Raw genomic sequence first — 23,492 nt, 5'->3', positions numbered from 1 at the left:
TGACTTTAAACAAGTCTTTTCCCCTCTCTGGACATCATTTTTTTTTTTTTTTATCTTATATGATGAGGACAGGAGTTCAAATTAGACGTTAGATTTCCTGGATCCACAACAACTATTCTAATGGTGCAGGGAAGGCTAAGAAGAATAGGCAGTGATCCTCAAGCAGTTTGTCCTCAAAGCAGGTAAATATAGCAGCTTTGTTAAATGAATCTTATTTTCCTAACGGTTTCCAGTAAAACATTGGGAATTGTAGGTTGAATAGTGTCCCCCCAAAATTCAAGTCTACCAGAAGAACCTCAATGTGACTTTAATTGGAAATAAGGTCTTTCCAGATGTAATTAGGGGAAGGGTTAAGATGGGCTCATACTGGGTTAAGCTAGGCCCTAACTCTAATGAGAGTGTCCTTATGAGACAGAAAAGGATGTACGGGGACACACAGAGAAGATGACCTGAAGACAGAAGGAGATTGGAGTGATGCATTTATAAGCCAAAGAATGCCAGGAGCCACCAGAAGCTGGAAGAGTCAAGGAAAGAGTCTCCCTTAGAGCCCTGCGAAGGATTGTGGCCCTGTTGACACCTTGATTTTGGATTTCTGGCCTCCAAAACTGTGAGGGAATGAATTTCTGTTGTTTTAAAACCACGAAGTTGGTGGTAATTCGTTTCAGCAGCCCTAGCAAATTAATACTAGGGGTATTCTAAGGAATTTTCAGATACCAATTTTTATGAAATCACATTTGAGATTTAAGAAAAAAACTTTTTTCTTTTATGATGATACAAAGAGGAAATGTACTTATATAGTAGTGCTAAGACTTGTAAATGCAAAAATTAAAGCTCAGAACCATACTTTAATTGCTTCTGCCTGAAAAACCTGTTCCTTCCAGGACCGAGGCAGTAATCCCCAAAACTGCCTACCTCTGGTTGCTTTTTCCTAACTATGTCAAGCTGCCTCAACATTTTTAACTTTTACCCTAGGTCATCTTTTCACAGTGTAGACAGTAGAGTCTCAGGATGCTTTCCCATCCTGAATTTATTAGCCAATAACATGGACAGCTCTCTGCAGTCCCCCTTGATAACAGGAGAAAATAGAAGATGTAGCTAAGGCGTAACATACCTAAACTAGCTTTACAATAGGATCTGCCCTGTGCCTGCCTGTGCAGACCTGGACCTGCTAGTCAGAATGAGAAGGATGCCCAAGTCAGCAGAAAAAGTCAGCACTGACTTTACTGTTCCTGGGCTACTGGTTTATTTTATTTACTGTGGTCTTTATTAGGAAGGCTTAGCCTATCAAAATGGTATTTATTGCACTGAAAAGTTATTTATTTATTTTTTTTTTAAAGAAATTCACGGTCTTTTATTTATTTATTTATTTATTTATGACTGTGTTGAGTCTTCGTTTCTGTGCGAGGGCTTTCTCTCGTTGCGGCAAGTGGGGACCACTCTTCATCGCGGTGCGCGGGCCTCTCACCATCGCGGCCTCTCTTGTTGCGGAGCACAGGCTCCAGACGCGCAGGCTCAGTGATTGTGGCTCACGGGCCCAGTTGCTCCGTGGCATGTGGGATCTTCCCAGACCAGGGCTCGAACCCGTGTCCCCTGCATTGGCAGGCAGATTCTCAACCACTGCGCCACCAGGGAAGCCCTGAAAAGTTATTGATTATATCCATTGACCCAGACTTCTGGGAATTTTAGGAAATATTCTAGGCAAGCATGCAAAGACAGATGTATAAGAATGGTTGTCGTAGCATTAATTAGCAAAAACAAAAAACTGGAAGTATCCTAAGTCTATTAATAAGGAAATGGTTAAATAAAAATTTTAAATATTCTCTGGTCAGTCTTATTAGAGAGAGAGACCACTACATACTATGTTCCTCCTGATGGGTTACAATAGGAAGTTAACAGCATTTACCTAAGAAGTATTCTTGCCAGAAAATCAAATTTGATCTGAGTAAGCTTTTAGATCTATCAGTTCTCAGAAAATACAGTGCATGGAAGAACATATTAATGGTAGAGCAGGGATGCAAACAACCAAATGCTGAACGTAAGGAAAATGAGCTACTTTTTTCAATAAACAACTAGCACGAAAAAAGAGAACTATTGTATATTAAGGGAGACTTGAGACAGGCATAGAAGACAAACGTAATGTGTAGAGGGTGTTTACATCCTAATTCAAAACAATGTAACTGAAAAATATAATCAGGGAGGGAATTCCTGGCGGTCCAGTGGTTAGGACTCGGTGCTTTCACTACCGGCCCGGGTTCAATCCCTGGTCAACCCCACAAGCCACACGATGCGACCAAGAAAAAAAAAATACTATTAAAAAAAAAAAGGTAATCAGGGAAAACTTAATACTGACTGGATATTAGATAATAGCAAAGAACTACTGTTACTTTTTCTAGGTATAACAATGATATCTTGATTATGTTTGGTTTTTGTTTTCGTTTTTTAATGATTATGTTTTTTTTAATCTTACCTCTTAGAGATATTTTATTTACAGATGAAATTACATGATGTCAAGGTTATGTTTTAAAATAATCCAGAGGGAGACTTCCCTGGCAGTCCAATGCTTAAGAATCTGCACTTCCACTGCAGAGAGCACGGGTTCAGTCCCTAGCTGGGGAACTAAGATCCCACATGCTGCACAGTGTGGCCAAAAAAATAATAATAAATAAATAATCCAGAAGGTTAGATTATTTTTATTTTTTTGGCTGCGTTGGGTCTTCATTGCTGCGCACGGGCTTTCTCTAGTTGCAGCGAGTGGGGCTACTCTTTGTTGCGGTGCGCGGGCTTCTCATTGCGGTGGCTTCTCTTGTTGAGGAGCACGGGCCCTAGGCACGTGGCCTTCAGTAGTTGGGGCATGCGGGCCCAGTAGTTGTGGTGCACGGGCTTAGTCGCTCCGCGGGATGTGGGATCTTCCCAGACCAGGGCTTGAACCCATGTCCCCTGCATTGGCAGGAGGATTCCTAACCACTGCACCGCCAGGGAAGTCCGTCAGTGATATTTTTGTTATTCCTTTGCTTATCTGTATTTTCTAGTAGTGTCACTTAAAATACACCCCTCCCAGTTTTTCTTCAATATGTGCTGGTTGTGAATAAGAAGTTAGTAATAAAGGAGGAGAGAGAATATTGATTGCTCCTTTGCTCAAAAAGCCTAGAACGAAAATTCCTCACTTCCCTTCCCTGGGGCACAAACATTCTGCTTAGGCCAGCCAGCTCATCCAATCCTCTCAATTCACACAGCACTTCCCTTCTCAAAATTGCTCACCACCAACTCCTCCTGTCAAAATCTTTCAAGGTGTAGTTCAGGACCTAACTCTTTTAGAAAGTCTTCTATGATCACACCCTTCCTCAGGGAGCCCTGTTTTTCGGGGTCTTTCCAAGCACAGGCAGGAACATGATCGTCCCTAGAGCCCCAGAATCTTCTGGGGAGACTGAGTGGATTCCTTTGGGCCAATGAATTCATCATGAGCCCAGTAGGGGGAGCCAGAACTTACTTCCCAACCTCTGGAGGCACCACCCCTGTATAAACAAACTCCATATGGAGTGTGATCAAAGATATGCACAAAACATTTTTTTAAGAAGGGAGGGAGGAGAGGTAGGCAGGGCTGTAATGTAATGTAAGTCTTAAAGGAGGTCTTTTTGTTTTGTTCTCTATAATGAACTTTTCAGTCCTTGAACCAAGCTCCCCTATGCATTTATGTACAGATTTGACTTACAAAAATATATGCACACAATTTCTCAAAAGTATATGTGTGTGTACTGTTTAAAGCCAGATAGACCTTGCTGTTCAAGGAACAACAGGTTGTTGCCAGGGCATCTCCAAATTCAATAAACTGAGCATTGGTTGGAGGAATTAGGTAGGAGGCAGCTTGGAGAAAGAGCACTGGATCTGAGGCTGATGTTCCTAGTTGTATCCTGTCTCTAATCATTAACCAGCTGTTTGACTGTAGGCTGTTTGAGTCTCTCTGGGCTGATTGTGAACTTCTGCGATAAGGGATGTGAAGGTGATTTGAAATAGGGCACAACTGTGAAGCGTTCGTAGGGCTCCCAACAAGCTGAGCCGTCTGCTGAGATTTCACAGTCCCTGGAAGATGGCTAACCTCCCTCACTTAAACTCAGTCCAAATAATTGTGACTATGGGACAGCCAGGAGCATGGGAACTAGCTGGAGTTAACTTGGACAAAAGGATCCAAGCCTTCAAGCATCCAGCCAGGCCTTTACCCAAGTTAGAACTAGGGGCCCCTTTACACTTCCTGGTTGCATCCTCCCCTTTTAACCACAGAGAGGTGAGAGGCTTAGCCAGCCTGCCCCTGCCGGAGGGAGCCATGTGTGGCTTTTCCCTAGGACACAGGGGACCTGAACAACCCTAGAGAGAGAAGCTGAAAGCTGGGCTCCTTGAGTCATTGTTGGGATGGAGCTTCTCTAAGAACTCAGCTAGAAGCTGAGCTGGTAGAATTGGAGCAAGGCCTCAAGGAAAGAGATGTTTTTAGAAGTGGCCGCTGCTGACCAGGGTTAGGGCACGATGAGCATTAGCTCTGCCCTGCAGGCAAGGCCCCAGCATCTACAGGTCCAGTTTGGGTTCATCTATGTTTGGAGTCAGGTGCTGATTTGTGTTTTCTCTGAGATCTTAGCCCTCTTTCTGCACTATTTGTAGCTGACTGTGGCTACAGTTGGGGACAGTAGTTTTCTGCAGGGGCTACTCCTCAACAGAACATGTTCAGGCCTGCAGGAACTGGCTTAACTTGCTTCTGAGAGTCTTAACTCCACCCCAGACTCCTTTGGCTTCAGGGAAGGGAGGTATAAGGGTGGGAGAGGAGGAGACCGGATACAGCCAAAAGGAACTGTGAAATCAGATGCCTGGAGAAGTAACTTTATTCTGAGGAAGGAGAAGTTTCCCTAGGTCTCCCTGAGCTTCCACCAAACTGTCTCCTCACACGTCCCAGGGCAGAGATGCCAGCCCCTCTCTCCTATAGCTGGCACCACTTTTGATTCTCCAGGAAGTCGCCCTGGTGGAGAAGTCTTCCCTGCCCATCAGCATCATGCAGGTCTCCAGGAGGAGTCATCTATGGTCAGGCCTCACCCTTTGCAGACTAGACTCAGATTCCTTGAGGGCAGGGCCTGGGCTGTTGAAAGGCTCTCCACCAAGTCTGTGTGGGTTCAGCACTGGGCTGAGGAGCAGAGCAGCCCCTGGAAACTTCCATCCACCCAGCTAGTCTTCTGCTTCCATCTCTATATGACAGCTCAGTGTCCTAACTTGGAGCTTTCTTGACTCCTGTTGTATCTTATGTTCCTGGCAGCTTGCTGTGTTGCACACTTTAAGGCCAAATTATGGGGCATGAACAGCATTGTTTGAAATTTCAGTGAATAAAATGGTGATAGGTTGCTTCCTTGTAGCCTCCAGATCTGCTTTCCACCCTCCCTGTTCAGTGCCTCAGTTTGGTCTTTTATCAACAGACTTCCGTGTCCTCTGGCTTCTAGTTAGGTTCAGCCAATGGAGGCTAAAAGGGGGAAAAAGAGGGATGTGAGATTGTTTATTCCCCATCATACACCCCGCCTTCCTAAAAGCAGGGTCTCTGCAGACACTTTCTGCTCCCTCCCTTTGTCCCCTTAGGTCCCATAGTGATCAAGTTTCCCACTGTCATTGGCCCTGGGATACTGCATCATTTCTTGTTGCTTTTCCTTTATTAAACTCTCAGTTATCCATCTGTTTCTTGCTGGGACCTTCATAGATAGGACAAGTGCCACTGAGATATATGAATTACCACCTAACCTAGCTCTGTCACATGTCTGTGGGACCTTGACAAGTTACTCAACCTCTCTGAGCCTTGGTTTCCTCATATGTAAAATACTGCAGGGAGAGGAGGTATGCTCTGAGGTCACTTTTCAGTTTAGAATCTTTGGTTCTAAGGTGATAAGTGTAGGTCCTACAGAATTTAGCCAGGAGAATATGGGTCTGAATGGAAAAATATGTAAAATTATTCCATTGGGCATTTGGGAGTAGGGGTTACAGGAGTTACCTCAGAGTTAAGAGTTGGTAGAGAAAAAGGCAAGAAATACCTCCATCTGTGCTGCATGTGTATTTATTTTAAACATGATCCTTTCCAAGAAATTCTCTAGACTTGTGGTAGGAATCAGCTCTTATTTTGTCTTCAGCTCTGTTTGTATTTGTCTTCTTTTGTTAGAAAATGTAGGAAAAATCTCCTTCTCTTGGTGTTTCTTTCCCTACTTCTATTAATCTATTTCTGTTAACCTCGTCTCTCTCTGCATTTGTTTTCTTCTTTTTATTCCTGTTTCTCTCCATTAAAACAAAGAAAAGAGGGACTTCCCTGGTGGCGCAGTGGTTAGGAATCCGCCTGCCAATGCAGGGGACAGGGGTTCAAGCCCTGGTCCAGGAAGATCCCACATGCCGCGGAGCAACTAAGCCTGTGCGCCACAACTAGTGAGCCTGTGCTCTAGAGCCTGCGAGCCACAACTACTGAGCCCATGTGCCGCAACTGCTGAAGCCCTCGTGCCTAGAGCCAGTGCTCCGCAACAAGAGAAGCCACCGTAATGAGAAGCCCGTGCACCGCAACGAAGAGTGGCCCCCGCTCGCTGCAAGTAGAGAAAGCCCGCGCGCAGCAACGAAGACCCAACACAGCCAAAAATAAATAAGTAAATAAATAAAATTTAAAAAAAACAACAAAGAAAAGAAAAGAAAAAAAGGTATTCCCTTCAGCACCTACTTAACAGGGGAGAATCAGAAAGTTCCTAAACAAAGGCTCCTGGCAGTTATCCAAATGAAGCAGTTGGAACTGACCAGCACCTGGAGCTGACAGTTAAAGAGAGTCGCAAATGCTGGAAATTGTTGGCTCAGGAGGAGTTTTCCCAGGCTGAGACCAAGGCTGACAATTTTAACTTTCCACTTCAGACTGAATCCACTTTGGAATCTACCTGGCTGTCTCTCACACCACTCAGGTGTCTTGTACCTGTGATTTCAGGAATAGAGCTTAAAACCCAGAGAGGGAGGCTGAGATTTCTCTTTAATTGGAGTCATAGAAGGCCCTAAGATTTCTAGAGCTGGAAGGACTTCAAAGATTATTTATAACAAAACCTCTATGTTTTACAAATACAGGAACTAAGATCCAGAGAGAGGAAGGGTCTTGCCCAAGGACACACAGTAGATTAACAGCAGAGCTATTAACAGTTAAAAGGTACAAGATGCCACATATTAACTCATTTAATCCTCATAACAACCCTATGGAGACAGCATTAGTATGACCTTCTCATTTTACAGATGAGGAAACAGGGCCAGAGAGGTAAAGAACTTGCCTGCACTGAAGTCTGTGCTCTCCACTACTTCACTCTACCACCTCCAAGGATGATGTTGTAGCTTGATGTAGCCTGTGGCTTGAAATATGGTGGGAATATTCATGTCACAGAAATCAGCAAATACTACAAATCAGCTTGTTTTGTTGATTGTCACAGCTTAAGAAAGTGATGAAGGACTTTCCTGGTGACGCAGTGGTTAAAAATCCAGCTGTCAATGCAGGGGACACGGGTTCGATCCCTGGTCCGGGAAGCTCCCACATGCCGCAGAGCAACTAAGCCTGTGAGCCACAACTACTGAGCCCGCGTGCTGCAACTACTGAAGCCCACATGTCTAGAGCCCATGCTCCGCAACAAGAGAAGCCATGACAATGAGAAGCCAGCGCACCACAATGAAGAGTAGCCCCCACTCGCCGCAACTAGAGAAAGCCCACACGGAGCAATGAAGACCCAAGGCAGACAAAAAAAAACCCAAATAAATAAAAATAAATAAATGAAATAAAATTTTTTTTTCAAAAAAGAGAAAGTGATGAAGATGCAGAAGCACGGGGAGATGCAGGGACCCCCATGAGAGAGATGGGAGGATCAATTTCAACGAGTTTCCAATATGGATCCTATTCTCTCTCATATGTAACCTTTAAAATAAACTCCTTTTTTCTTAAGTCTTCCCCATTATCAATAAAAGTGTGTGTGTATGTTTAGGTATAATTTATACAAAATAAAATGCAGAGATATTAAAAATTCAGTACACTGAGTTTTTACAGTGTTTACCCCCAGGCAACCACCACTCTAAATGAGAGAACATGTCCATCATTCCAGAAAGTTCGTTCAAGCCTCTAACCAGTAAAATTTCCACCATGGCTTCCAACCTGCCCTCCCCCAGCCATTTTCTGATTTCTTTCATGTATATGGTATTTCAGTCTTCCAGTTGCTCAGGCCAAAAACCTTAGAGTCATCCTTGACTCATCTCTTTCTCTCACACCCCACATCCACAGTGTTTCCTGTCAGGTAGATTTTCAAAATATATCTAAAATCTAACTGCTTCTCATCAACTCCACTGCTGCCTCCTTGGTCCAAGCCACATCATCTCTCGCCTTCTGACCAGTCTCCAGCTTCCTTACCTTCCCAAGCTCCTCCACTCCCCCTACAGTCTGTTCACACAGCTGCCTGAGCAATCTTTTAAAAATGTAAATTCAGATCATGACACCACTCTGTAAAACGCTCCAATGCTTACCATCTCTCAGAGTAGAATCAACCTCAAAGTCTCTACCATTATAAAGTCCTCTCCACTTTTTGGATCTCAATCTACTGCTCCCTGCTGGCTTACCAGGCTCCAGCCAAATCAGCCTCTTTGCTATTCCCAGAACACACAAGCACATTCCCCCCTCACAGACTTTGTCCTTTCTGGTTCTTTTTTTTTTTTTTTTTTAATCAGCTCTAGTGTGTGTGTGTGTGTGTGTGTGTGTGTGTGTAATATTTATTTATTTATTTGGTTGCATTGGGTCTTAGTTGCAGCTCACCAGCTCCTTAGTTGTGGCATGCCAACTCTTAGTTGCTGCATGCTTGTGGGATCTAGCTCCCAGACCAGGGATCAAACCCGGGCCTCCTGCATTGGGAGCACAGAGTCTTAACCACTGCGCCACCAGGGAAGTCCCTGTCCTTGCTGGTTTTGAAGCAGGAGGGAAGGGGCAGGGCACAACCTTTAAAAGAATGACAGAGAGCCTCATCCACCAGAGGGCAGACAGCAGAAGCAAGAAGAACTTCTGCAGCCTGTGGAAGGAAAACCACACTCACAGAAAGATAGACAAAATGAAAAGGCAGAGGACTTTGTACCAGATGAAGGAACAAGATAAAACCCCAGAAAAACAACTAAATGAAGCGGAGATAGGAAACCTTCCAGAAAAAGAGTTCAGAATAATGATAGTGAAGATGATCCAGGACCTCGGAAAAAGAATGGAGGCAAAGATTGAGAAGATGCAAGAAATTTTTAACAAACACCTAGAAGAATTAAAGAACAAACACCTAGAAGAATTAAAGAACAAACAAACAGAGATGAACAATACAATCACTGAAATGAAAAATACACTAGAAGGAATCAATAGCAGAATAACTGAGGCAGAAGAACGGATAAGTGACCTGGAAGACAGAATGGTGGAATTCACTGCCGTGGAACAGAATAAAGAAAAAAGAATGGCTTTTCCGATCACTCCCCCCTCCCCCCGAGCGCCACTTCTGCTGCACTGCACTTGCTCTGAGCTCTGGGCTCCTACTAAGCTAGTGCCACCATTGTCTCCCTCCAGTCGCCATCATGATCATCTACCGGGACCTCATCAGCCATGAAGAGATGTTCTCTGACATGTACAAGATCCGGGAGGTTGCGGACAGGCTGTGTCTGGAGGTGGAGGGGAAGATGGTCAGTAGGAGAGAGGGTAACATTAATGACTTGCTCATTGGTGGAAATGCCTCCTCTGAAGGCCGTGAGGGCGAAGGTACCAAAAGCACAGTAATCACTGGTGTGTATATTGTCATGAACCATCACTTGCAAGAAACCAGCTTCACAAAAGAAGCCTACAAGAAGTACATCAAGGATTACATGAAGTCAATCAAAGGGAAGCTTGAAGAACAGAGACCAGAAAGAGTAAAACCTTTTATGACAGGGACTGCAGAACAAATCAAGCACATCCTTGCTAATTTCAAAAACTATCAGTTCTTTACTGGTGAAAACATGAATCCAGATGGCATGGTTGCTCTGCTGGACTACTGTGAGGATGGTGTAATATCAAATATGATTTTCTTTAAGGATGGTCTAGAAATGGAAAAATGTTAACAAATTTGGCTGTTTGGATCTATCACCTGCTCATCATAACTGGCTGGCTGCTGCTTTTCATCCACATAAAACCAGGACTTAGACAAATGGGACTGATGTCAACTTGAGCTCTTCGTTTTGATGTTGATTTGTTTGGAGCGGAGGCACTATTTTTGAGGAAAAAAAACATGTCATGTAGGTTGTCTAAAAATAAAATGCATTAAACTCAAAAAAAACAAAGAAAAAGGAATGAAAAGAAATGAAGACAGCCTAAGAGACTTTTGGGAGAATATTAAATGCAAAAACATTCTCATTATAAGGGTCCCAGAAGGAGAAGAGAGAAAGGACCCGAGAAAATATTTGAAGAGATTATAGTCGAAAACTTCCCTAACATGGGAAAGGAAATAGCCACCCAAGTCCAGGAAGCACAGAGAGTCCCAGGCAGGATAAACCCAAGAAGAAACACACCGAGACACATAGTAATCAAACTGACAAAAATTAAAGACAAAGAAAAACTATTGAAAGCAACAAGGGAAAAACGACAAATAACATACAAGGGAACTCCCATAAGGTTAACAGCTGATTTCTCAGCAGAAACTCTACAAGCCAGAAGGGACTGGCACAATATATTTAAAGTGATGAAAGGGAAGAACCTACAACCAAGATTACTGTACCTGGCAAGGATCTCATTCAGATTTGACTGAGAAATCAAAAGCTTTACAGACAACGCAGGGGGGTGGGGGTGGTGGTGTGATGAATTGGGCAATTGGGATTGACATGTATACTCTGATGTGTATAAAATTGATGACTAATAAGAACCTGCTGTATAAAAAATTAAATAAAATTAAATTTAAAAATGAAAAAGAGAACAGATGAAAAGCCAAAACTGATTATTTTACTCCCAGTGACATTTTATATGTTAACTAATTATTTTATAAATTTTTCAGTTGATTATATTGGATTTGATAGGAATAAAAAAACAAAAAAAAGCTTTACAGACAAGCAAAAGCTAAGAGAATGCAGCACCACCAAACCAGCTCTACAACAAATGCTAAAGGGACTTCTCTAAGTGGGAAACACAAAAGAAGAAAAGGACTTACAAAAACAAACCCATAACAACTAAGAAAATGGTAATAGGAACATACATATCGATAATTACCTTAAACGTGAATGGATTAAATGCTCCAACCAAAAGACACAGGCTTGCTGAATGGATACAAAAACAAGACCCATCTACATGCTGTCTACAAGAGACCCACTTCAGACCTAGGGACACATACAGACTGAAAGTGAGGGGATAGAAAAAGATATTCCATGCAAATGGAAATCAGAAGAAAGAGTAGCAATACTCATATCAGATAAAATAGACTTTAAAATGAACAATGTTACAAGAGACAAGGAAGGACACTACATAATGATCAAGGGATCAATCCGAGAAGAAGATATAACAATTATAAATACATATGCACCCAACATAGGAGCACCTCAATACATAAGGGAAATGCTACCAGCTATAAAAGAGGAAATCAACAGTAACACAATAATAGTGGGGGACTTTAACACCTCACTTACACCAAGGGACAGATCATCGAGACAGAAAATTAATAAGGAAACACAAGCTTTAAATGACACATAGACCAGATAGATTTAATTGATATTTATAGGACATTCCATCCGAAAACAGCAGATTACACTTTCTTCTCAAGTGACCACGGCACATTCTCCAGGATAGATCACATCTTGGGTCGCAAATCAAGCCTCCGTAAATTTAAGAAAATTGAAATCATATCAAGCATCTTTTCTGACCATGATGCTATGAGATTAGAAATAAATTATAGAGAAAAAAACGTAAAAAACACAAACACATGGAAGCTAAACAATACGTTACTAAATAACCAACAGATCACTGAAGAAATCAAAGCGGAAATCAAAAAATACCTAGAGACAAATGACAATGAAAACATGACGATCTAAAACCTATGGGATGCAGCAAAAGCAGTTCTAAGAGGGAAGTTTATAACAATACAAGCTTACCTCAAGAAACAAGGAAAACCCCAGATAAACAATCTAACCTTACACATAAAGGAACTAGAGAAAGAAGGACACACAAAACCCAAAGTTAGTAGAAGGAAAGAAATCATAAAGATCAGAGCAGAAATAAATGAGATAGAAACAAAGGAAACAATAGCAAAGATCAATAAAACTAAAAGCTGGTTCTTCGAGAAGATAAACAAAATTGATAAACATTTAGCCAGACTCATCAAGAAAAAGAGGGAGAGGACTCAAATAAATAAAATTAGAAATGAAAAAGAAGTTGCAACAGACACTGCAGAAAAACAAAGCATCCTAAGAGACTACTACAAGCAACTCTATGCCAATAAAATGGATAACCTGGAAGAAATGGACAAATTCTTAGAAAGGTATACGCTTCCAAGACCAAACCAGGAAGAAATAGAAAATATGAACAGACCAATCATAAGTATTGAAATTGAAACTGCGATGAAAAATCTTCCAACAAAGAAAAGTCCAGGACCGGATGGCTTCACAGGTGAATTTTATCAAACATTTAGAGAAGAGCTAACACCCATCCTTCTCAAACTCTTCAAAAAAATTGCAGAGGAAGGAACACTCCCAAACTCATATTATGAGGCCACCATCACCCTGATACCAAAACCAGACAAAGACACTACAAAAAAAGAAAATTACAGACCAATATCACTAATGAATATAGATGCAAAAATCCTCAACAAAATACTAGCAAACAGAATCCAACAACACATTAAAAGGATCATACACCATGATCAAGTGGGATTTATCCCAGGGATGCAAGGATTCTTCAATACATGCAAATCAATCAATGTGATACACCATATTAACAAACTGAAGAAGAAAAACCATATGATCATCTCAATAGATGCAGAAAAAGCTTTTGACAAAATTCAGCACCTATTTATGATAAAAACTCTCCAGAAAGTGGGCATAGAGGGAACCTACCTCAACATAATTAAGGCCATATATGAAAAACCCACAGCAAATATCATTCTCAATGGTGAAAAACTGAAAGCATTTCCTCTAAGATCAGGAACAAGACAAGAATGTCCACTCTCGCCACTATTATTCAACATAGTTTTGGAAGTCCTAGCCATGGCAATCAGAGAAGAAAAAGAAATAAAAGGAATACAACTTGGAAAAGAAGAAGTAAAATTATCACTGTTTTGCAGATGACATGATACTATACATAGATAATCTTAAAGATGCCACCAGAGAACTACTAGAGCTAATGAATGAATTTGCAGGATACAAAATTAATGTATAGAAATCTCTTGCATTCCTATACACTAACAGCGAAAGATCAGAAAGAGAAATTAAGGAAACAATCCCATTCACCACTGCAACAAGAAGAATAAAATACCTAGGAATAAACCTACCTAAGGAGGTAAAAGACCTGTACTCAGAAAACTATAAGACACTGATGAAAGAAATCAAAGATGACACAAACAGATGGAGAGATATACCATGTTCTTGGATTGGAAGAATCAATACTGTGAAAATGACTATACTACCCGAAGCAATCTACAGATTCAATGCAATCCCTATCAAATTACCAGTGGCATTTTTTACAGAACTAGAACAAAAAATCTTGAAATTTGTATGGAGACACAGAAGACCCCGAATAGCCAAAGCAGTCTTGAGGGAAAAAAACGGAGCTGGAGGAATCAGACTCCCTGACTTCAGACTATACTACAAAGCTACAGTAATCAAGACAATATGGTACTGGCCCAAAAACAGAAATATTGATCAATGGAACAGGATAGAAAGCCCAGAGATAAACCCACACACCTATGGTCAACTAACCTACGACAAAGGAGGCAAGAGTATACAACGGAGAAAAGACAGTCTCTTCAATAAGTGGTGCTGGGAAAACCGGACAGCTACATGTAAAAGAATGAAATTAGAACACTCACGTCATACACAAAAATAAACTCAAAATGGATTAGAGACCTAAATGTAAGACCGGACCCTATAAAACTCTTAGAGGAAAACATAGGAAGAATACTCTTTGACATAAATCACAGCAAGATCTTTTTTGATCCACCTCCTAGAGTAATGGAAATAAAAACAAAAATATACAAATGGGACCTAATGAAACTTAAAAGCTTTTGCAAAGCAAAGGAAACTACAAACAAGACTAAAACACAGCTCTCAGAATGGGAGAAAATATTTGCAAATGAATCAACGGACAAAGGATAAATCTCCAAAATATATAAACAGCTCATGCAGCTCAATATTAAAAAACAAGCAACCCAATCCAAAAATGGGCAGAAGACCTAAATAGACATTTCTCCTAAGAAGACATACAGATGGCCAAGAAGCACATGAAAAGCTGCTCAACATCACTAATTATTAGAGAAATGCAAATCAAAACTACAATGAGGTATCACCTCACACCAGTTAGAATGGGCATCATCAGAAAATCTACAAACAACAAATGCTGGAGAGGGTGTGGAGAAAAGGGAACCCTCTTGCACTGTTGGTGGGAATGTAAATTGATACAGCCACTATGGAGAACAGTATGGAAGTTCCTTAAAAAAGTAAAAATAGAATTACCATATGACCCAGCAATCCCACTACTGGGCATATACCCTGAGAAAACCATAATTCAAAAAGACACATGCACCCCAGTGTTCATTGCAGCACTATTTACAAGAGCCAGCTCATGGAAGCAACCTAAATGCCCATCGACTGACAAATGGATAAAGAAGTTGTGGTACATATATACCGTGGAATATTACTCAGCCATAAAAAGGAACGAAATTGGGTCATTTGTAGAGACATGGATGGATCTAGAGACTGTCATAGAGAGTGAAGTAAGTCAGAAAGAGAAAAACAAATATCATATATTAACGCATATATGTGGAACCTAGAAAAATGATACAGATGAACCAGTTTGCAGGGCAGAAATAGAGACACAGATGTAGAGAACAAACATATGGACACCAAGGGGGGAAAGTGGTGGTGGGGGGTGGTGGTGGGATGAATTGGGAGATTGGGATTGACATATATACACTAATATGTATAAAATCGATAACTAATAAGAATCTGCTGTATAAAAAATAAATAAAATAAAATTCAAAAAAAAGAATGACATAGTCCGAGGACATGACATAAACTGGTTAGAACCAACTAGGTCCAAGTTGGCTGATGACTGACTTCCACCAGACCTTGAGCACACTAAATGACACCCACAGGCGCCATGACAGTTCCAAGGCCTACCATAAAGGTGAAAAAGTGGGCAGTGGCCCAATTTCTGGGAATCCCCACCTCTTTCCCAAAATAGCTGGAATACTCCTCCCACTCATTAGCCTATGAAATTACCCACCTCTATAAAAACTGACAACCCCATACCCTGGTGCTGCTCTTTCATTCTGAGATGATCCACATTCTGTCTGTGGAGTGTGTTTCTCTCTAAATAAATCCACTTCTTACCTATCACTTTGCCTCTCACCGAATTCTTTCTGTAATGAGACCTTAAGAAACTGAGACGAGGTGTGTGATCTCCGTTAAAAGACCATGAGTTCAAGTCCCAATCTGGGTTTTTGCTGGTTTCAAGTCCCAACCCATGGGTTCAAGTCCCAATCTGAGTTACACAGTTTCAGTTTCTCTACTTGAGACACTCTTCACGTGGCTCATTCCCTCAGTTCATTTAGGTCTCTGTTCAGCTGTTATCTTATTATAGAGACCTTCCCTGACTGCCCATCCAAAATAGCACATTCCCTGACACTCTGACCCCAGTCTCTGTTTATTATTTCTTCCTAGTCCTTAAGACCTCACATTTTGTTTTTTAATTAATTAATTAATTTATTTATTTATTTATTTATTTTTGGCTGTGTTGGGTCTTCATTGCTGCGCGCAGGCTTTCTCTAGTTGTGGTGAACGGGGGCTACTCTTTGTTGTGGTGCACCGGCTTCTCATTGTGGTGGCTTTTCTTTGTTGCAGAGCATGGGCTCTAGGCACGTGGGCTTCAGTGGTTGTGATACACGGGCTCAGTAGTTGCGGCTCGTGGGCTCTAGAGCACAGGCTCAGTAGTGTGGCACACAGGCTTAGTTGCTCCATGGCATGTGGGATCTTCCAGGACCAGGGCTCGAACCCGTGTCCCCTGCATTGGCAGGCGGATTCTTAACCACTGTGCCACCAGGGAAGTCCCAAGACGTCACATTATATTATGTCTATTTACTGTCTTTTTCTCCCAATGGGTATGCTGGTAAAATGTTTAACAACTAGCTCTTTGAAAACTGTTGAAACCGAGCGGGGCCCGGTGGGGGTCCCAGGCATGGAGGCCTTTTTGTCTCCCACTTCTTGTAGCCAAGACACCAGCCTCCATGACCTTCCCTGAGTTCCAAAGGGCAGATTCAAATGGTTTCTCATCAAGGGAGGAGTAGCCAAAAAAACACCCAAGCAAGATTAAAGGGATCAGAGAAGCTCATCAAGATTAGGAGACCTAGACGAGATTAAGGAGGGCAGGCCCTGCACTCTAATCTTGTCAGAGACCCCACCTTTGAACCATGGTTATAAACCCTCATCAAATCCTCCCGGGTTGGGACACATAGTTTTTCCGAGGCAGGAGCCCACTGTACCCCCTTTTGCCTGGCAAAGTAATAAAGCTATCCTTCTCTACTTCACCCAAAACTCTGTTTCTGAGATTTGATTTGGCACCGGTGTACAGAAAGGCCAAGCTTTTGGTAACGGTATGAATGTGTTATGGAACACAGTTCATGTGCCTGACGGACAGTGAGGGCAAACATACCGAAACATCGGAGTTTGGAGCAGAGAAAGGTTTATTGCAGGGCCACGCTCAAACTCCCCAATGGATTTTGTTTTTGTTTCTAATTTTTTTTAACACCTTTATTAGAGTATAATTGCTTTACAATAGTGTGTTAGTTTCTGCTTTATAACAAAGTGAATCAGCTATACTCCCTAATGGTTTTTGGGGAAAGGTTTTTATAGGCAAAATTTGGGGTGAGGGCTGCAGGGTGTGTGACTTTCTTCCAATCGGTTGGTGGTGAGGTAACAGGGCGGTGCTCCAGGAGTCTTGTGCTCAGCCTGAAATTACCATCCTCCACCTGGGTGGGGACCTTAGTTCTCAGAGAATAACTCAAAGATATTGTTTTGTATATTCCCCCCCTTTATTTTTGGCCGCACTGCGAGGCATGTGGGATCCTAGTTTCCCAACCAGGGATCGAACCCATGCCCCTTGCAGTGGAAGTCCCTGTTTTGTATATTCCTTGAGGAGGAAACAGGACCCTACCCCAAAGCTGCACTAATGTTTCTTGACTGTTCCTCCCTTGTCTCTGCAACCCCTCCCTTCCCTGATTAGCAACTTTCTGAATCTGCCCTTTTAAATTCAGGGAAGGTCAAGGAAGCTAAATGAAGCCTTTTCCTACAAACAAGAAATAGGGGACACGGAAAGGCTTTTGTATCCTAGAGGGCCCCACAGAGCCCTTCTCAGTTTCAAACGTATATACATACATACCTAATTTTTTTTAATTTATTTTATTTTTGGCTGTGTTGGGTCTTAGTTGCTGCACGTGGGCTTTTCTCTGGTTGCGGCGAGGGGGGGAAGCGGGCTGCCACTCTTTGTTGCAGTGCGCGGGCTTCTCATTGCGGTGGCTTCTCTTGTTGCAGAGCACGGGCTCTAGGCGTGCAGGCTTCAGTAGTTGTGGCTCACGGGCTCTAGAGTGCAGGCTCAGTAGTTGTGGCTCACGGGCTCTAGAGTGCAGGCTCAGTAGTTGTGGCGCACGGGTTTAGCTGCTCCGTGGCATGTGGAATCTTCCCGGACCAGGGCTTGAACCCATGTCCCCTGCCTTGGCTGGCAGATTCTTAACCACTGTGCCACCAGGGAAGCCCTACATACCTAATTTTATTTATAAATGTAGTGATACAAGGGATGTGTAAAACACAATTTACATATAACAAAATATAAATGCTCTTATTGGAAATTCCATATTCTCACAGAATGCTTTTGTTGCTATTTGACAAACTCTTGTATCCACAGCCAATCTATCTCTGCAGCTAACAAGTATAGTTCCAACATAAACATTGGCTGATATTTTTGTTTATAGAGTGTTGTCCAACACCACCAAGTAATTCTCCAGTTCTCAGGTGGGCACAGACAGGGTACCCTCCATTGTAACTCAGTTCTGACACTATGTGTCAGATCTCACAGGTTAGGGGCTCAGTTCTACAGGATTGCCCTCAAGTCAGATGCCAACTGCAAGCACACATTGCACCTGGACTTCTGACCAACCGGCTATAAATTAGAGGTTCCCATGACCCCCTCCTTGGGTTCTTCATTTGTTAAAACAGGTCACAAATCTCAGGGAAATATTTACTTACGTTTACCAGTTTATTGTAAAGGATATTATAAAGGATACAGATGAGCAGCCAGATAAAGAGGTACACAGGTCAAGGTCCAGAAGGATCTTGAGAGCGGGAGTGGAATTGGGGTGTACCACCATCCAGTCCAGAAGCTCATCAAATCTTCCCTGAGGTCAGTGGGCGGGACTGAAAGTTCCAACTCTCTAATCACTGGGTCTTCCTGATGACCAGCTCCATCCTGAGGCTGTGTAGGGAACTCCTCCAGGTCATCCATTAGTATAACTCAGGTGGGAGAGAAAGGGTTTATTATGAATAACAGAAGACAGACAATCCTACCACTGAGATAATTACAAAGATTTTAGGAGCTTTGTGCCAGGAACCAGGGGCCAAATACAGTTTGTCTTCCAGCCCTCTGTATCTGTGGGTTCACACCCGCAGATTCAACCAAGGGAGGTTGGAAAATATTAAAAAGAAAGTTCCACAAAGTTCCAAAAAGCAAAACTTGAATTTCTTGTGCACCAGAAACTCTTTACATAGCATTTACATTGTATTAGGTATTATAAGTAATCTAGATAATTTAAAGTATACGGGAGGGGGAATTCCCTGGCAGTCCAGTGGTTAGGACTCCGAGCTTTCATTGTCTAGGGTGTGGGTTCAACCCCTGGTCGGGGAACTAAGATCTTGCAAGCCCCTAGCACTGCCAAAAAAAAAAAAAAAAAAGTATACGGGAGGACGTGTATAGCTAGGTTAAATGCAAATACTATGCCATTTTATATAATGTACTTGAACATCTGTGGATACATCCTCTGGGGGGTGGGGTGGGATCCTGGAACCAATCCCTCTGGATGCTAATGAAATAAAATTCATAATTAATAGCGAGACAGAAATATTTAAACATAAAATTCTTCTTTGCCCCTTTGGGCCTCCTCCCTCCCCTTTACTGTGTATTGTGCATCCGCATTAACCAGACCTCCTTAGGCGATAACATTCCTTTTTAATCTCATCAAGAGTCACAACTCATTAGGAGATAACCTTCCTTCTTAATCTTACAAGGGGCCAACGTGACCCAGGAGCCACTGCTTTGTACCTGTAGATCTGGATTGTGTAAACTGTCAATAATATGTCATTTGATGTAAACCCTTTGTCTCAAGAACTTCTATAATTTTGCTTTGACCTCCAAGGGGCAGAACAGTCCTCAAAGCTTTCTGAAAGACTGTCTCCCGGGTTATAATCCTCAGGTTGGCTCTAGTAAAATTTTCCACTTTTTTTAGATTGACTATTGATTAATTTTTTCATCAACAATACCAAGGGACAACTGTATATTTCCTTAAAAATTTTGTTTTTAAATTTTATTGAAGTATAGTTGATGTACAATATTATGTGAGTTACAGTTGTACAATATAGTGATTCATAATTTTTAAAGATTATACTCCATTCATAGTTATCATAAAATATTGGCTATATTCCCTGTGTTGTACAATCCATCCTTGTAGCTTTTTTTTTGGCCATGCCACTTTTGGCTTGCAGGATCTTAGTTTCCTGTAAAAGGAGTGAACCCGGGCAGTGAAAACCCCAGGTCTTAACTATTGGACTGCCAGGGAATTCCCCTGTAGCTTATTTTATTTATTTATTCATAATTTCTATTTATTTATTTATTGGGCTGCTTTGGGTCTTCATTGCTACGTGTGGGCTGTCTCTAGTTGCGGCGAGTAGGGGCTACTCTTTGTTGCGGTGCGTGGGCTTCTCATTGTGGTGGCTTCTCTTGTTGCAGAGCATGGGCCCTAGAGTGCACGGGGCTTCAATACTTGTGGCATGAGGGCTCAGTAGTTGTGGCTTGTGGACTCTAGAGTGCAGGCTCAGTAGTCATGGTGCACGAGCTTAGTTGCTCCGCGGCATGTGGGATCTTCCCGGACCAGGGCTCGAACCTGTGTTCCCTGCACTGGCAGGCGGATTCTTAACCACTGTGCCACCAGGGTAGCCCCTGTAGCTTATTTTATACATAATAGTTTGTACTTCTTAATCCCTTACCCTTATACTGCCCCTCCCCCCTTCCCTCTCCCCACTGGTAACCACTAGTTTGTTCTCTGTATCTGTGAGTCTGCTTCTTTTTTGTTATATTCACTAGTTTGTTGTATTTTTTAGATTAACATATAAGTGATATCATACAGTGTTTTTCTCTGTCTAACTTATTTCACTTAGTATAATACCCTCCAAGTCCATGCATGTTGTTGCAAATGGCAAAATTTCATTCTTTTTTATGGCTGAGTAGTATTCCATTGTATATATGCACCACATCTTCTTTATCCTTTCATCTGTTAATGGACACTTAGGTTGCTTCCATATCTTGGCAACTGTAAATAGTGTTACTATGAACATTGGGGTGCATGTATATTTTTGAATTAGTGTTTTTGTTTTTTTCTAACATATACCCAGGAGCAGAATTGCTGGGTTACATGTGTATACTTTTTTTTTTGGCCACGACACCTGGCGTGTGAGATCTTAGTTCCCTGACCAGGAATCGAACCCGTGCCCCCTGCAGTGGAAGTGCAGAGTCCTAACCACTGGACCACCCTGGAATTCCCAACATGTGTATACTTCTTATCACACAGTAAATGAGAGGAAAGTGTAGGAACTTCTCTCATTCATCAGAGAAGTGAGCAACTTACTTGCTGAATTGAACAATAGCTTTTTATTTATTTATTTGACAAATTTATTTATTTGTCTTAGTTGCCGGCACACGGGATCTTCGTTGTGGTGCAAGGGCTTCTCTCTACTTGTGGCGTGTGGGCTCCAAAGTGTGCGGGCTCAGTAGTTGCAGAGTGCGGGCTCTCTAGTTGTGGCATGCAGGTTTAGTTGCCCTGTGGCATGTGGGATCTTAGTTCCCCGGCCAGGGATCGAACCCGTGTCCTCTGCATTGGAAGGCGGATTTTTAACCACTGGACCACTGGGGAAGTCCCTGAATAATAGTTTTTGAATGGTGGAAAAATATTTATTTAACTTTTGTGGTGTCCACAATGTAACAGCTACAGACACACTTTTAATATGCATTATTCATATTTTCTCCATCACTTTCTTAAGTCTAGACAATGACCCAAACTAGCCCTGATTTGTAGCATTTGCTGATTTCTGTGGGTAAATACTCCCACCATAGCCTATTTCAAGCTGCCAACAATGATGTCATTGAACATGAGTTAGGAAGAAATGCACAGTAGCACACCATTATATAGTTTTTCCACCACACAGATACAATAGCATAGATAATAGTAAAATTATTAGAAGGCAATGAATTGGAATATTTATTATCTTTATTTTTATATAACTTATTTAATTTTAAGTTTATGTAATTTAATTTTTGAGGACTTGCAAAATTTCTGAAAATTTAGCAATTGGCTCTCATGAGCCCACCGGAGCCAGCTCCAGCACACCCTGGTTTCCTTACTAGACTGTAAGCTCCATGAAAATAATACCTGGCACATAATATGTACTCAATAAATTCTTCTGGCATAGATGAATGAAAGTAATTTTAGTGTTATTTAGTTCCTTGCCACCTAAAGAACCTGACTAAATTAATTTGGGAGGGAAGTAAGAGGTGGGCACTATTTGAGCTGTTGTCAGACTCTCGTGCCTTTTCTGAAGAAATCTGGGAGCAGGTTAGATAAAGGGGTAAATTGGTCAGGGAGGCCTGAAATCTCCAGACTGAGGATGAGGAGAGTGGGAATGTCCATAACATTATCAGTTCAGTCATCCTCCACAATGCCACCATAATTTATTATTTTTTTAAAGCACATTTCTGCTGAAATCCCTGCCATATCTTCCAGCATTCAAGATAAAATTCTAAATTTTATCTAGGTCCTTCATGTTTCCAGCTTAATCACTATTACTGCATTCTGTACCCCTATATCCAGCCTCATGGGGCCATTTACCTTCCCCTGAACTTGCTCTGCACTGTCTTGTCTTCGACCTTTGCCCATGCTGGAGTCCCTTCCCTACCAGGAATGCCCCCCTACTCCTTTCTAACCCAGAGGCATCTCCATTTTTTCACATCCTGCTTGCATAGTTTCTCCTCTCTGAGGTCTTAGCTGGTACCCCAACCCCATCTCCTCTGGCATAATTAATTCTCTAGTATTTTCCTACACTGGAAGGATTTACATGGAGGAGATGTTGGTCAAGGATACAAACTTGAAGTTATAAGAAAATAAGTTCCGGGGCTTCCCTGGTGGCGCAGTGGTTGAGAGTCTGCCTGCCAATGCAAGGGACACGGGCCCTGGTCTGGGAGGATCCCACATGCCGCAGAGCAACTAGGCCCGTGAGCCACAACTACTGAGCCTGCGTGTCTGGAGCCTGTGCTTCGCAACAAGAGAGGCCGCGACAGTGAGAGGCCTGCGCACTGCGATGAAGAGTGGCCCCCGCTCGCCACAACTAAATGAAGGCCCTCGCACAGAAACGAAGACCCAAAACAGCCAAAAATAAAAATTTAAAAATTTTTAAAAAAAAAGAAAAAAGAAAATAAGTTCCGAAGATCTAATGTACAGTATGGTGATTACAGTTAACAATACTGTCTTGTATACTTAAAGCTGCTATGAGAGTGGAGCTTTCATGTTCTCACCATAACAACACCACAAAAGAGGGAATTTTCTGGCAGGCCAGTGGTTAGGACTCTGCGCTTCCACTGCAGGGCACAGGTTCAATCCCTGGTCTGGGAACAAAGATCCCTCCCGCAGGCCACACAGTGCCGCCAAAACAAACAAACAAACAAACATAAACCCCACAAAATGGTAATAATGTAAGGTGAAGGACTTGTTAACTAACCTTATTGTGGTAAACATTCAGCAACATATATGTGTATCAAATCATCACATTGTATATCTTAAATTTATACAATGTTACATGTCAATTATATCTCAACAAAGCTGGAGAAAAAAGAATTGACATATCTGTTTCCCTAATAGATTATGAAAGCCTTGAGGACAGAATCTGATTCATTGTCTCCCATTGTCCAATTTAGCCTCAGG

At 42.0% G+C, this 23,492-nt stretch overlaps 1 pseudogene; it reads left to right on the top strand.

The window, feature by feature from the left end:
- The first annotated feature begins 9,606 nt into the window (after nt 1–9,606).
- On the top strand, nt 9,607–10,265 carry LOC137770291 (translationally-controlled tumor protein pseudogene; annotated as a pseudogene).
- The last annotated feature ends 13,227 nt before the right edge of the window (nt 10,266–23,492 follow it).

This window comes from Eschrichtius robustus, chromosome 10 (genome assembly GCF_028021215.1).
Source record: "Eschrichtius robustus isolate mEscRob2 chromosome 10, mEscRob2.pri, whole genome shotgun sequence".
NCBI classification, from domain to species: Eukaryota; Metazoa; Chordata; class Mammalia; order Artiodactyla; family Eschrichtiidae; genus Eschrichtius; species Eschrichtius robustus.
This window is presented reverse-complemented; position numbering and strand designations above follow the sequence as displayed.